This window comes from Zingiber officinale, chromosome 9A, assembly GCF_018446385.1.
Source record: "Zingiber officinale cultivar Zhangliang chromosome 9A, Zo_v1.1, whole genome shotgun sequence".
In the NCBI taxonomy this organism is placed as follows: domain Eukaryota; kingdom Viridiplantae; phylum Streptophyta; class Magnoliopsida; order Zingiberales; family Zingiberaceae; genus Zingiber; species Zingiber officinale.
In genome coordinates, this window is record NC_056002.1 from 31,968,213 (window position 1) to 31,984,588 (window position 16,376).

The following is a 16,376-nucleotide window of genomic DNA, read 5'->3' on the forward strand; positions in this document are numbered from 1 at the left end:
TGTCGAAATTTCTTCTGACAGGGACTACCTGAGGCGTGACAATTTGCGTTTAGCCATGTGGCTTTCTTGTGGTTTTGGTGTTATTTTTGTGTTTAAGACGTGTCGGCATGCATTGTATTTATTTGGTTTGTGTGGGCTTTCCTTCATTTTTCCGCTGTATTTTTAGTACAGCCGTGTGAGCTGCTTTATATATAACTGTGTGGTTGTGATTATTTCATTCCAGCCGAGTGGGCTGTGATTATAACTACATGGTTGCATATATATATATATATATATATATATATATATATATATATATATATATATATTCCAGTCGCATGTGGCTGATGTATTTTATTTGTATTGATGTTTCAGATTGTCACTGGTACAGGGGAGTTTCTGTCAGATTTTTGTCTGGCAGGGACTTTTTTGGGGCGTGACAATTTTTGGTATCAGAGCAAGGTATACGATACTTGCTATGCGTTCTGAATTTTTGAGATTTATCTGATACCAATTAGTGGTATCAGAGTAGGTTCGATGCCTGTTATTCGTGTTTTGGATTTCGTGTTTCGATTTTCTTGATGTGACTTTTCGAGTTTTGGGACCAGGCAGCAGCAGGACATCTCCAAGTTTTAGGAGGTATGTTTGCATATTGTTATCTTACCTTTCTGTTAGTACATGCATGGTTGTTCTGATAGTTATAGCGTGTGTTAGTACTCTTTTTAGTACCTATCTAGTTGCGTGTAGTATGCATTTCATGTGTTGGGTCAATCACTGATCACGGTTGACCTTAGTGGAGATCAAGGATTTATAGTCTCAGTGGATTTCTTCATATCATACTACCAGTTGTGTTAGTTACTGCTACTACTAGTTGGTTGAGATTTAGAGTCACATACCAATTTCTGTTATTATTAGCTGGATAGTGGAGGGTATCTGTGTACTCATATTGATTCGGTTAGTAGAGTGTCGGTTTACTCCTGTTGGTTCAGTCAGTTTAGGATTGATTTACCTAGTTGACTGGTGTAGTTGTGGTTTGACTTATTTTAGTTGGTTCTGTGTTCCTGTTAGTTCGATCAGTAGAGCACTAATTTAGATTCATTTGGTTCTGTCTGTAGAGGACCAATTTACCCAGATTGACTTTGGTAGTTGTGTATCGATTTACCTTAGTTTCATCAGTGACGATTGATTTACTCTTGTTGGATTAGATAGTAGTTGACGGAGTTCTTTTGTTGTCCCGATCAGTAGAAGACCAGCTTACTCTATTTTAGAGATTCTGTTTTGGGTTATACGTGCTTAGTTAGATATCCTTAGCACATTTGGGTGCATGGCTTGTACCAACTTAGAAAGACTGAATTAGCCATATACAATTGTCGGCTTGATCAGTCTATAGAGGATTGATGTATCTTAATCCATGGGGACTTTGACCATGGATTGTCTGTACCTAGTTGGATGACTTGGGAGGTACATTCGGGTAGGATACCTCTACCGTCGTCGAAAAGTGTAAAGCTACCTGCTTAACACTTATGAGATACAACCATTACTAGGGGTATAATTTGGAGAGTACATTTGGATATATGATTTGTACTGTCGTGAGAGAGTTAAAGATAGCTGCTTAACCTTTACGTGATCTGGTACTATGTGAAGGAAGAAGCAGAGAATGCTTTTTGGAGATCAGGTCATCACTTAGTGATTTCTTTGAGGTGTTTGGAGAGAGAGTAGTTCTCTACCTCTTTCGGTAGCATGGTGGTTTATAAGGCGATGAGACTCGCCTAACATTGATCTATGGGAGATCCTGACTCACAGACCTATCAGGTGTAGTTAGATATCATCTTTGTACCTAGAGATCTACGACCCATAATGATACAGAGAAGGTGGTGTTATTTGATTAGATTATGATGATCTTCGAGGAGTAGAACGTCGGCTGACAGACTTTTTGACCAGCTATTTAGCTATAGTGTTCCTCTATGTTTGTGTTCATTGCTTGATACTGGAGGTTACTGAACCTCAGGGTGGAGTAATCACAGTATGATGGGGTACAAGATAATGATTAGACGACTCAACTAACATTATCTCTATCAAGTAACTCAAGACCTTGACCCAATGATCATCTTACCAGGTCTTGTAGTCTATATCTCATATTAGAGGGTTTGATCTTTTATCGATATTTGTCGAGGGACATTTATGGGATGATTATGAGAGTTGTGGAGATATTTTCTTGATGGATAGACTCTCAGTCAGGAGGTTGTGTAAATCTTTGGACTTGAGATTGATATTCTTTTACTGTGGATATTTGAGTATCTAAGAGGATGAGATGATGAGATTTGGCAGACCTTTTGGATATGTTTAGTTTTTTGGTAGTGGGGCTGAAGGTTGGATGCTTTCCTTTGACTCTATCTTTGTTTAGGAGACTATCTGGTATGATTGATTGATGTTGAGGATGATTGGAGATTGGTGGATATTGGGAGATCAGGTGTGGTGATAGGTTGTCTTTTGATGATCTATTAGTGGATATTTGACTTGATGATCTATTATTTGGTGTTTGATGTTGATAGTGACATTGAGTGTAGTATGTCTGTGATATATAGATTTAGTGATTTGTAGTTGGTGATCCGATCACAGACTTGTTGTTGGAGATCCTACGGTTGAGTGAGCCTATTATACGTACATTATGGGTCCTTGGTGTTACCATTTTAGGCATACCGTGCCCTAGATGTTTTATGGACTCGATGTATTTGGTATTCCTAGGGTATTTGGATCAGTTTTCATTATCTTCATTGACGATGTTGTGATCTATTCCCGATCCGAGGTGGATCACGTATACTATCTTCGTATAGTTCTAGAGATGTTTCGACGGGAACATCTATATGTGAAGTTCAGTGGTGCGTATTTTGATTGTCTTCTGTGAGATTTCTAGAACACATGGTTACCAGTAGAGGTACACCTGTGGATCCATAGAAGATAGAGGCTATTACCAGTTGGGAGTAGTTGTAGTCTATACAGGAGACTCACAGCATCCTTGGTCTAGCTGGATATTACCAGAGATTGGTTGAGGGTTTCTCTAGCATTGCTATGTCGTTGAATGGATTGTCTAGGAATGGTATGAAACTTTCTGGGATAGATGCTTACGAGATCAGTTTCAGGAGTTGAAATGAGAAGCTGATAACTGCACCCGTCTTAGTATTACTTTCTAGTGTAGACGGATATGTACTCTACACAGATGTATCATACCTGGGTATTGGTGTAGTTCTGATATAGCATGAGCGGAGCAGTCTTGTGTCAGTAGTTAGAATTCTCGTGTAATGAGAATGAGATCTTTATTTTCGTGGGATATTATGTGTGTTTCTGAGTCACTTCTTATCCGGGAGGAGTTACTGCAGGAAAGACATTGATATGGATTTACGATATATTCAGTTGACACCTGATGTATGGAGACTTGGAGCATTCTTATTGGTGGAAAGATACGAAGAAAGACATCGCGGATTTTATAGCTTGATGTCTAGCATGTCAGCAAGAGAAAGCTGAATATCAGATATTAGTAGGATTGTCTCCGTTGATTCGTATATTAGAGTGGAGTAAGAAGCATGTTTTGATGGATCTTGTGGTGAGATTATCTAGGACATGGAGAAGATATGATCCTTTGGGTAATCTTTGTTGGGTTGACGATTTTGCTCCATAGTTATTGATTTGTAGGACGGATTCTTTTGCATTGAGTAGCAGGATTATACTTGGAGGGATTATCGGACCGAATGATGTATCTCTGAGTATTGTATCGGATAAAGATCCGCGACTTCACATCATGGTTCTGACTGAGATTATAGCAGACTTTGTGTTCGGAGCATCGCTTTAGTATAGATTTTTACCCTCAGATTGATGGATAGTTTGAGTGCCATATACAGATGTTAGAGGATCTATTGATAGTGGATTATGGATTTCAGAGGTAGTTGATTTATCCACAGTGGGTTAGATACAAGTGTGGAAGTAGCGGAAGCATGGTGAGCTCATAACCCACAGAGTCATCCTTTACGGTTGGAGATTTGATCATTATACTTAGAGTGAGTGGTATATGAGTATGTGGTTTGGATGTTACCCTTGTTCCCTGAGTTGAGCAGTAAATTTGGGGACCAAATTTTTATTAGTGGGGGAGAATGTAAGATACCGCAAAATTAAATAATAAATGTTATAAGATGAAAAATCTTATTGGATTTTTTTTCAGAATTTTTAAAATTTTTTCGGGAATTAAATGGAGTCCGTATGACTCGTTTTGAGGGGATGAATCGGAGGGGCTAGTTGGAGGACGGTTTGAAATTCCAAATTAAATTGGGATTTGATTGAGGAATTAACTTAGGTTTTAATTACCTAAACCTAAGTTATATATGTTAATTTAAACCTAATTTCTCTTCTACCGATCCTCTCCGCAGCTCTTCCCCGATTCCAAACTTCTCCTCACGCGCGCACGATGCCTCCACCGTGCCAATCGCCGCGAGCTCACCATCGGCGACGGTTTTCTTCTCCAGCGTGCATCATCAACATCAAGCTACCAGGTGGCCCGAGCCTCCCTACTCCCTCTCCCTCTCGTGCTGCTGCGATCCGTCGACCCACGAGACGCCGGAGCCAAGTCGCCCCTTTTTTCGGATGCCATCATCGCACGGTCTCCGATCGCCTCTCCTCCTCACCAGATCTTGGACCAAGGGGGGGGGGGGGGTACTACAACGCCTCGTCTCCCTTCGTCGGAGCCTTTCTTGAAGTTGTGCCCTAGCTCAAACTTGTTGTCGGCGACCATTATTTCCCCCACCTGGTGACTTGCGCTCGCTATCCTAGCCTTTGGAGTCAGATGTGGATCATTGTCGGTTACGCAGGAGAAGTGGTAGTCACTGTCCTCCTCTACCCCATTTTTGGATCTTCTTTTCTTTTTGGCGTCGAGAGCATTCTGTTACTCTACAGTGATCTTGGGGGTTAGTGATTATGTTGGGGGTGTATACTAAAAGCCTAGCTTTTGTAAACATTTATTTTTGAAATAAAAGAATCACATTGGTCAAATGTCTATATTTATTTGTTGAATATAGTTGTTCAATTAATTTATAAAGTAGATAACATGGTGTGTGGTGTCATACATAGAAGATCATGTTATCAGCTCTTTATAAATTATAAATAGTTGCTCATGACTAAGATGGAAAGGAACAAACCATTGATATAGTCGTAGTGTAATTAGGTATTAGTTTATCTTGACTAATAAATTACACTAGTACACTCTAAGTATTGAGTAGGACCATTTTAGGTAAGTTCTTTTTATACTGGCTTAATAAAAGAACTACACCTTAGTTATTATGGAAGTGTGTACTCTTAATCCTAATACAATAATAAGCATATATATTTAGTATCTATTTCTTTAACTTATCAAAGGGTGAGATTTAGTTTGATAAATCAATAGGCCCGATAAGTTGGGAAATGATATTACTTATAGTGTGTGTTGTTGATTATAGAAGGAAACTGTGTCCTAGTTATCTAGGTTGAGAATGTCCCCAAGAGGAGCTCATAAGGATTGCCATGTTAAACCCTGAAGGTAGACTTAGTCCGACATGACAATGAAGTTGAGTGGTACTACTCTTGGAGCTAGATATTAATTAAGTGAGTTGTCAGTAACTTACTTAATTAGTGGACATTCGTTATCTTAAACACAGGGAGACTAACACACTCATGATAAGAAGGAGCCCATAAATATAATTTGAGATTGGTGCGGTAGTGCAACAATAACTCTCTAGTGGAATGAGTTATTGTTGATGAACTTGAGTTGTGTGTTCGGGGTGAACACGGGATACTCAAGCTCATCGGAAGGCCAAAACCAATTTCTCCTCTAGGTCCCTGTTGTAGCCTCATTAAAGTCTCAAGTCCATCCAAATAAAAGCCCTTCTTGGTGTCCAAGAAAGGAGGCCGGCCCATTGCTTGGTGACCAAGCAATGGCCGGCCACTATCTTCTTAAGAGGGCCGACCCTCTTGCTTGGTGACCAAGAAAGTAGGGGTTGGCCATAATAAATTCAAATAGGAGGGGTGTTTGAATTTTTAAAATCTTCTCTTTGTAGAAAACTATAAGTTTTAAAAGACAGATTTTAATTTTAAAAACTTTCCTTATTTGAATTAGGCCACATTGTTTAATAGAGAGTTTTAAAAGTTTTAAAACTTTCCTTTTTTTAACCATCCTCATGATTTTAGAAAAAAAGGAAGAGAAGTTTTAAAAATTAAAATTTTCTATTCATGTTAAAAAAGAAAAATTTTGAAGAGAAGTTTTAAATTTTAAAACATGGTTTTAATTTTTTAAAACTTTCCTTTTTAACATCCACTTTAGGAAAGAGAGCTTGTAAAATTTTAGAAGAGGATTTCTTCTTGTAAAATTTTATAAAAAAATTATTATTCCCTCCTATAAATGGCCGGCCACCCTTGCTTAGTGCCCAAGCAAGGGGCCGACCAAGATTAAATCAAGCCAATCATTGATTTGGTGATTGATTCAATGAGAGGAAAGAAAAGGAAAAAGAAAAACTAAAGATTTTAATTTTTGTAAAAATTCTTCCCTTATTTGCCTTGGGTAAGTAATATAAAAGAAGGGGTGAGGAGGCCTCATGAGAACAATTCTTATTATTTTGTTGGTGGTCTCTTTGGTGGTCGACCCTCTCTCCTTCTCTTCTCCCTTTGCTCTCTTTTTATCTTTAGTGGGGGTGGCCGAAAGTTTGAGAAGGAGAAGAAGTCTTTGGGTGGTGTTCATCTTGGAGGATCGTCGCCCACACGACGTCCAAGGCGAGGCGAGGAATACGGCAGAAGATCTTGAGGTCATTAGCTTGCAAAGAAAAGGTATAACTAGTAATTTTCTTCCACATCATGCTAGTTATTTTTCTTTGTTAGAATTCCAAACATTGTTAGAGTGTATACTAAAAGCCTAGCTTTTGATATAAACATTTATCTAGAAATAAGAATCACATTGGTCAAATGTCTACATTTGTGATAAATGTAATTGTTCAATTAATTTATATTGTAGATAACATGATGTGTGGTGTCACACACAGAGGATCATGTTATCAGTACCTTATAAATTATAAACAGTAGCTCACGACCAAGATGGAAAGGAACAAACCATTTGAAGGTCGTAGTGTAATTAGGTATTAGTTTATCTTAACTATATAATTACACTAGTACACTTAGAGTGTATTGAGTAGGACCATTAGAGGTCGTTTCTTTTATACTGACTTTATAAAGAAACAAAGACCTCAGTTATTATGGAAGTGTGTTCTCTTAATCCTAATATAATAACAAGCACATATATTTGATATTTATTTCTTTAATTTGTCAATGGGTGAGATTTAGTTCGATGAATCAATAAGCCCGATAAGTTGGGAAATGATATCACTTATAGTGTGTGTTGTTGATTATAGAAGGAAACGTGTCCTAGAGATACTAGGTTGAGAATGTCCCCAAGAGGAGCTCAAAGGATTGTCATGTTAAACCCTGCAGGTGGACTTAGTCCGACATGACGATGAAGTTGAGTGGTACTACTCTTGAGCTAGATATTAATTAAGTGAGTTGTCAAGAACTTACTTAATTAGTGGACATTTGACATCTTAAACACAGGGAGACTAACACACTCATAATAAGAAGGAGCCCAAAATATAATTTGGGATTGGTGCGGTAGTTCAATAATAGTTCTTTAGTGGAATGAATTATTATTGATGGAATTAAGTTGTGTGTTCGGGGCGAACACGGGAAGCTTAATTTCATCGGGAGACCAAAACCAATTCCTCCTCTCGGTCCCTATCGTAGCCTCTTGTATATAGAGATTTATACCCACCACATACCCACCTTCTTACCCAACCAATAGGGGCCGGCCAAGCTAAGCTTGAAGCTCAAGCTTAGGGCCGGCCAAGCCTAAAGGTGGTCGACCAATAGCTTGGAGCCCAAGTTTAGGTGGCCGGCCACAACATATTAAAAAGAATTTTTTATTAAAATTATTTCTTATGTGGATATCATAGTTTTAAAAGAGAGTTTAAAAATTAAATCTTTCCTTTTAAAGCTTTCTACAAAAGATTAAGAAAAGATTTGAAGTCTTTCCTTATTTGTAGATTGAAAGGAGATTTTATTTTTAAGAAAAACTTTCCTTTTTAACCATGATAATAATTTAAAAGAGAAGTTTAAAAATTAAATATTCTCTTTTATTAGTTTCTACAAAAGATTAAGAAAAGATTTGATATCTTTCCTTATTTGTAGATTGAAAAGAGATTTTAATTTTTAGAGATAACTTTCCTTTTGGAAATTATCCACATGTTTAAAAGAAGAATTTTAATTTATAAAATTTCCTTTTTATTAACCAATCATGAAGGGATAAAAATTATTGGAGAAATTTTTATATTTTTCTAGAAACAAATTAGGAAGTTTTAATTCTTGTGTGAATTAAATTTCCTTGTTTTGGGGAATTAGAAGTGGCCGGCCATTATTATTAAAAGAAGAAAATTGTATTTTAATTAAAATAATTTTTATTTTTTATGACAAAAGAATTAAGGAATTTTTTATTAAAATTTCCTTATTTGTCAAGACCAAGGATTATAAAAGAGGGGGTAGAGGTGCCTTCACGAGTGATCAACTCTATTATTCTTCTCCTCTCTTTTCCTCCTTGGTGGCCGACCCTAGCTTCTTCCTCTTCTCTTCTTCTTATGGCCGGCGGCAACTTCTCTTGGAGCTCTTGATGGTGGCCGGTTCTAGCTAGGAGAAGAAGGAGAGAAAGGTGGTTTTGTTTCTTGCATCCCTTGGAGTTTGGTGGTGGTGGCCGGACCTCTACTTCTCTTGGAGAATTGTGGTGGCCGAAACTTGCAAGGAAGAAGAAGGTGCTTGGTGGTTCTCATCTCGGAAGATCGTTGTCCACACAACGTCCGAGGTTAGAAGAGGAATACGGTAGAAAATCAAGAGGTCTTTTTAGAAGGCATAACTAGTAATTTTTCCTTTCCGCATCATGCTAGTTATTTATGGAAATAATACCAAATACAAGAGGCTTACGATTCTAGTATTTCGAATATGTTTTTCGAAGTTGTGTTCTTTTATTTTTCTTTTCCTTGTGATTTGATTGTTCTTTTTGGTTGACCTAAAGTTATTTTAGGAAATTAAATATTAGCTTTCCATAAAAGGTTTTGTCTAGTCGGTGGTGGTTGTTCCCATATCCAAGAAGGCCATGTGCCTCGCCACGTCAGTACTGGGAACCAATTATGGAAATTAATATTTAATGGAATTAATAACTTAGGTGATTTGGATCAAACGTGTTAAGTTCCGCAGGAGATCCAAGTCTAAACCTTAAAGAACAAATAGATTAAGTTTTGGATCAAACGTGTTAAGTTCCGCAGGCGATCCAAAATTTAATTTAAAAGAACACATGGTAGCTAGGAAAAGGTTCAGACCTTTGTACAAAATTTTTGTACAGTGGAACCTCTAAGTTTTCCGAGTAGCAACCAACAATTGGTATCAGAGCTAGGGCATTGCCTCTGTGTATTTGGTATTAGTTTAATTATGCACATGTCATACATAATTTAGGCAGATTAATAGTAGGATGTGCTAACTTTGTGGATGCAGGATCCAACTATTATGGCTTATAGTTATTATGTGTGTGATTGGACCCTTGGACATGTCAAGGGCATTTTATTGTGTGTGCATGATTGTATTATAAAATACAGCAGGAGCTGTATTTAGTTTTATTAGAATTTTATTTTTTTGATTTAGATACATGTACATTCCTTTTATGGAATATAGGATCAAAATTGTAAAATTCTATTTATGTCGCGGATCGAATCTTGCAAAGCGTGGAACCTTCTAAGGACCAGAGGCGCAGCGGAACAAGGAGCAAGATGGATGCGACAGCTAGACCCGGTGGCGGTGGCCAAATATGGCAGCAGCTTGGGATGACAACACACGGAGGACAACTAGAGATAAAAGCCATAATAGTTGAAAATTAGATTTTCTATTTATTGCTTTTATATTGTGCTGTGTGTGCATGTTAGTTTACAAGTTTAGTAGGCTAGCATAGTTAAAATTCCTCATTAATAAATAACTAAGTGGGAGAGGGATTTTTAAGTAAATCCCATGGTCTCCATTACTGGTTTGTAAGTGATGCAAACAAGCTTGCGCGTTGGCTCTGAGTGCCTTCCTCCATAACGGATGAGCTAGTTTGCAGATCACTAGAACAGACTTCCATTTTTGGATGACTATAGGAAGTTAATTAAGAGCGTGCGATCTTCCCCAACGGAAGGGGCATAATCTTATTAATAGACTTACTGTCAAGTAATGGTATACACTTAGACACATCTAATAGTATCCTCCCCATCGGACTATTATTATTTGTGTGACCAAATGAAACCAACTATTAATTTGTCATAAAACTAGGTTGACAAGATAATAAAATTAAAGGGTTAAAACCCCTCTTACAAATGATTGATTTTGTATACGTCCACACTAACGTGGCATACAAAATTAACGGTGTTTGAGATAATTTTATTTGTCATAAAGTTACGTTGACAAGATAGTTAATGGGTAAAAACCTCCTCTTACAAATGTTGATTTTGTATACGTCCACACTAACGTGGCATGCAAAATTCACGGTATTTTGAGGTGTTGGTAGATTTAAATAGTATTGTTAGAGGAATTAATATTATTTTAAATTTAGAAGTCTTGACCAAATATTTGATTAAAGATAGACCAACTATTAATTTTATTCGTCATAAAGTAAGGTTGACGAGATAATAAAATTAAATGATAAAATTTCCTCTTTGAATTTGTATACGTCCACACTAACGTGGCATACAAAATTCATGGGATTTTTAAGGAGTTGGTCTTAACCAAATATTTTTGTGATTCTTAGGATGATGGTCAATCCCTAGCTGATATACTTTAGGATAGACTTAGTGGTCCCAATTATAATTGATTGGAAATATGATTTGGACATTAAGGTAGACTGTCCTCTTAGAACTAAGAACAATATAGGTGTATTTTATTCATTAGTTGAAACATGTTTAGTGGTGTTATCTACCAGAACCTGGAGTGTAGATACAGATGCCATTAATCATGTCCGCAATTCATTGCAGGGTTCCAGAAACCCGACAACTAAATGAAAATAAAAACACCGTCCACATGGGCACTGCTGTAAAAGTGGCAGCTGTTGCAGTGGGAGATGTTTATCTTTTGATAAAAATAAAACATGGATTTTTGAGTAATTGTCTTTACGCACCAAGTTTAGAAAGAACTAGTTTTCAGTTTCTAAACTATTCAAAGAACATGATATTCTGCCTCTTTTAATAACAAAGTTGTTATTAAGAAAAAGAGGGAAGTTATCTGTTCTGGTACGTTGGTTGACAATTTATAAATCCAATAACTCTCACGATGCAACAAATGGAAATTAGTAACACATCTTCTAACTTTAAGAGAAAGTAACCTTCGGAAATGAACCAATTATATCTTTGGCATCTAAGGCAAGGTTATATTAACTTGAGTATGATTCATTGGTAGCTGATGAACTTTTGGGTTCATTAGTAGTGGAAATCTTTCCAACCTGCGAGTCTTACTTGGAAGGAAAAATAAACAAGAAGCTTTCAAGTCTAAGGGGTATGGAGTCAAAGATATGTTGAAATTGGTTCATTCTGATTTGTGTGATCCTATGACTATCCAAGCAAGAGGTTGTTTCAAATATTTCGTCTATTTTATAGACAACTATTTGATATACAGATACATTTACTTGATGTGCCACAAGTCTAAGTGCTTTGATTAGTTCAAAGAGTATGAGGCTGATGTGGAGAAATGTCAAGGTAAAAGTATCAAGACACTACGGTGAGATCGTAGTGGCAAGTACCTCTTGGGAGAATTTAGGAGTCACTTATCAGAACTAGGGATTCAATCCCAACTAACTGCATCTGGTACACCCCAACAGAATGGTGTAGTAGAAAGAAGGTAAAGGACTCTTATTGTAACGACCCAATTTTCCTTATTTCGAGTTCCAAATGTCCATAAAAATATTTGGAAATGCTTTTAAAATATTCTAGAGATTTTTAGAAATTTTTAGAGTATTTTTGCGTAATTTTTGGAAGTCGTTTGATATTTTTATTAAACGAAAGAAGTTTAGCTCAAAAAAATGTGCAAGCCAAGGTTTGAACCCATGACCTCGACCCGAGCCGAACCTCAGCCGGACCAAGCCAACCAACTGGGCTGCGGTTATTTCGTGAAAAGATGGGAACCGAAATGTAATTAAGATATAGTAAGGGACAGAGATAAGCCTAGGTATTAAAGGATAAGTTAAGGAGAGGAAATTTAACCCGAACCCTAACCTCTCTTCCTCTTCTCCTCACGCGTGCGTCGGCGCTTTTGGGCTCGGGCGGAAACGCAGCGAGCTAGGTTTTGGTCTCCGGCGCCGGCGAAGCCCTTTTTCTGGCCGGCCTTTGACCGTGGGTGGTCATCCCGACGAGGGGATCTCGGAAGCACCAAGGAGCCGCCGAGTTTCAAGCTCCACCCGGAACCCTAGCCGCCTCTCCCCTTCGGTTGTAAGTCCAAGAACCCTCGGTAAGTACTACTCACCTGTGGTAGGAGTTGCTCCGAGCTTCGATTTTCTTCCTTACTCCGAATTTAGGGTTTCCGTTTCCTTTTGTTGCGGATTTTGCTGTGCCGAGTGGATTTATAAGCTAGGGTTTTTCTTCCTTGCTTTGTTGAGATTCCTTGTTCCAAATTATGCCATGAGATTCCTTGTTTCCAAATTTCTGTTGTGAGTTCGGTAGGTTTGTGAAGGTTGCTGCCATAATATGAATTTATCAGATTGGGTGTGGACAGGTTTCAGTTGGGAATTTCGTGTAGCACTTTGATTTAAATAGCTTGCGTAGCATGAAGTATGGTTATTCTTGCTATTAGGCAATATACATGAGATGGTATAGATTTCCTTTTTAGCATGTAGTGTTGGATTGTGCTGTTAAATTGGCATGAACAGCTCAGTTTTGAGTTGTTGTACAGTTAGTGATTTGGAAGTGCAGTTTCAAAATTCGGTTGTTTGGTTTTTAGATAGCTGTGAGTTATTCCTCCTCCATCATTTAGCCATGACCATTAGTGTTTAATGCTTGAAACATTGATGTTTTGTGCTTCTGTGGGCTTTGAAGGAAGGAGAAGAAGGGACAGGTTGTGGTCACTGGGATGGATAGTCATGGGTAGCATTTTTGGTCTCTTTTGCTTGTTACCAGGGTGCTGAATAGTGGCAGGAGTAGCCTATATAAGTAGAAGAAGTATTGCAGATTTGGTTTAACTTATGCGGTTTGCATTATCTCGGATTAATGGGGCTGGTAGTTAGTTTTCTTTTGCTCTATTTTACAGCATGTTTAGAAAGTTCAAAGTTGCATTCTTTTGCCCTATTTTTATAGCATGATTAGCAAGTTTGAATTAGCTTTCTTTTGCTCTATTTTATAGCATGATTAGCAAGTTTGAATTAGTTTTCTTTTGCCCTATTTTACAGCATGTTTAGTAAGTCCGAGTTAGTTATCTTTTTGCCTATTTTATAGCACGTTAAAGAAGCCTGAAGTTGTATTCTTTTGCTTTATTTATAGCATGATTAGAATCATTCCATACTTGATTTTACAGCATGTTTAGAAGCACTAAAATAGCATCCTTTGCCATGTTTTCACCGTATGATTCAAAGGCTTTAAATTGCTTTCTTTAGTTTAGCTTATAGCATGATCAGTAAGCTTTAAATTACTTGTTTTATTCTGTTATATAGCATGGTTAGTTGATTATACACCCATACTTGTTAAGTATATTTAAAGGACTCCCACAATCTTTAATAAAAGATAATAAGGAAGATAAAAGAATAAAAAAGATAACAAGTAAGTCAAGCAAGAGGCTAGTACCCGACATCCAAGAGCTTGTCGTTAAACAAATCCAGGTGACCATTTCCGAGGTCTTGGCCCTGGTAGACCGAGGTCTGCTCTTTTAGGATTGGTGGCTCGCAACCCCAACTTATTAGGGAACGCGCATGAGATGGTACTAAGCTTGGGCCCAAAGAAAAGAAACCCAAAGAAAAGAAAACCTAAGAAAAGAAAAGTTAAGTAAGAAGGAAGAAAGAAAAGAAAAGTTAAGTAAGAAGGAAGAAAGAAAGAAGAAGAAAGTAAAAGATAGAAATTAAAAGATTAATTTCTAACACAAGGATACAAGAAATGAAATAAGTTCCAAGCTTAGAATAAATAAGAATGGTTAGTTTTCTTTGATTCTAAGTTTACATTGTTAGTTTCTTGTTATCCTGCTTGATACTGAGTATGATTTGTATTCTGTTCATTTTCTGTATACCATGAGCACATGCAGATAGCTTTATTATTTCAGTTTCAGCACTTGTGCATTTCATTTATGCATTTCGAGTTTTGTGAGATAGATTAGTACTTACTAAGCGCTTATAGATCTTGTCTTCTTTCCTCCTACTGCAGATAAAGGAAAAGCTAAGATATGAAGGGAGGCGACAGGGTGGTGGTGATGATGGATGTGTGTGGTGACTGAACTATGGAGAGGTCCAGAGGGGACTAGCAAGACTTATTTATTTAGAGTTTATGTCTAGTTCATTTTCCTTATTTCTGTTATGAAATTATGAGTTTATGATTGAGTTTGATGTGCATTGTAGCTTATTATGCTTCATTCTGGGAGCTTGAGTTTAGTTCATGTTGCTAGATTAGTTTTTGATTATGATATGATTTATTACTGCGTGGTTGTGAATAAATTGTGATCCAGCCGCATGTGGCTGTGTATATATCTTGTGTATTATAGATTTGGTCACCGGTACAGGGGAGACTCTGCCGAAATTTTTCGGTAGGAATTTCTCTGAACCGTGATAAATCTAAGTGTCGCTAATAATAGCATAAGTGACACTAGTAAGTAGAGTAGGAGTTAGGTAACGGTCGCCCTTAGAGAGTAGTAGTAAGAAGGGTGGTTGTTACAGTTGGTATCAGAGCAGTGTTCCATTCTCCAGCATCACACACACATCAGCATCATCCTCGCCGTCTCCAAGTAAGAAAGTATTTAAATCCTTTCTTTATTCTGCTTTCCTTATTATTAACTGCAGTATAGAGTACTTTTTTTTTGAGTACTAAAGTAAGATAGAAGATTTAGTTTCCCTTTTCTTTATTCATATTTATGTATGTTTAGAAAGGATAGGGAAATGTTTAGAAGTACCTACTCATAGGCGTTGAAAGTCAAGAATCATGTATAAGTAAGATATATCTAGAAAGTATAGTGATAATTGTAAGTTTTCTTTTCCTCTGCCTGACTTGATGTCAAGAAAAGGACGTCCTCGTACCGCTGGTACTGAGAACCAAGATCAGGAGAACGAAGAGCTTAGATCAACTGAGCCCAATCTCTCTGAAGTTGTTGCCTAACTCCAGAGACAAGTAGCAGAACAACCGCAAGTGATTGCCAATCTAATGGCCAATCAGAAGCCAGCTACTCCCACTCCCCCAACCATTAATGTGGAAACCCCAGTGGTGATTGAAGTCTTATCGGTTGCCCTGGCAGTCGCCACAACACCTAGAAGACAAGAAGCATACCTTATCCAGTGGCTGAAGCTGAAACCAGAAAGATTCTCAGGCACGACTGAGCCTTGGGATGCCCAGACTTGGTTTAAACACTAGAGAGCACTATGGAGCTTCTTGACTGGCCAGAAGTCGAGAAGGTCAAGTGCGCTTCTTTCTGCCTGTCTGGAGATGCTCGTATGTAGTGGGAGAGGATAAAGACCAAGAGAGCAGCCGATCAGATGAGCTGAGCATATTTTCAGTTAGAGTTCTATGAAGAGTTCTATCACCAACAAGCACTATGAGGAGTTTATAGAGTTCAAGCCAGCCAAGGTAGAAGACAAGACAGTAGGGAGCTTGGAGCCCTAGTCAAGTAAGTGCAAAAGAACAGAAACAAGGTAAGAAAGAGGGGGTTCGGGTGGTCTGTGAATATCCCGAAGTATTCCCAGCAGATCTACCCGGACTACCTCCCGATAAATGAATGGATTTGAGATTGAATTGGTTCCTAGAACCGGTCCAATTTCAAAAGCTCCGTATCGCATGTCCCCAGCAGAGCTGAAAGAGTTACAAGAGCAACTACAGGAGTTACTTGACAAAGGCTTCATTCGCCCTAGTCACTCACCTTGGGGAGCTCCTGTGTTGTTTGTCAAGAAGAAAGATGGATCAATGCGGATGTGCATAGATTACAGAGCTTTGAATCAAGTGACGATCAAGAACAAGTACCCCCTTCCCAGGATCGATGACTTATTTGATCAGTTAAGAGGAGCGACGGTGTTCTCGAAGATAGACCTGCGCTCTGGGTACCATTAGCTGAAGGTGAAAGAAAGAGATATACCCAGAACGGCATTCAGAACCAGATAT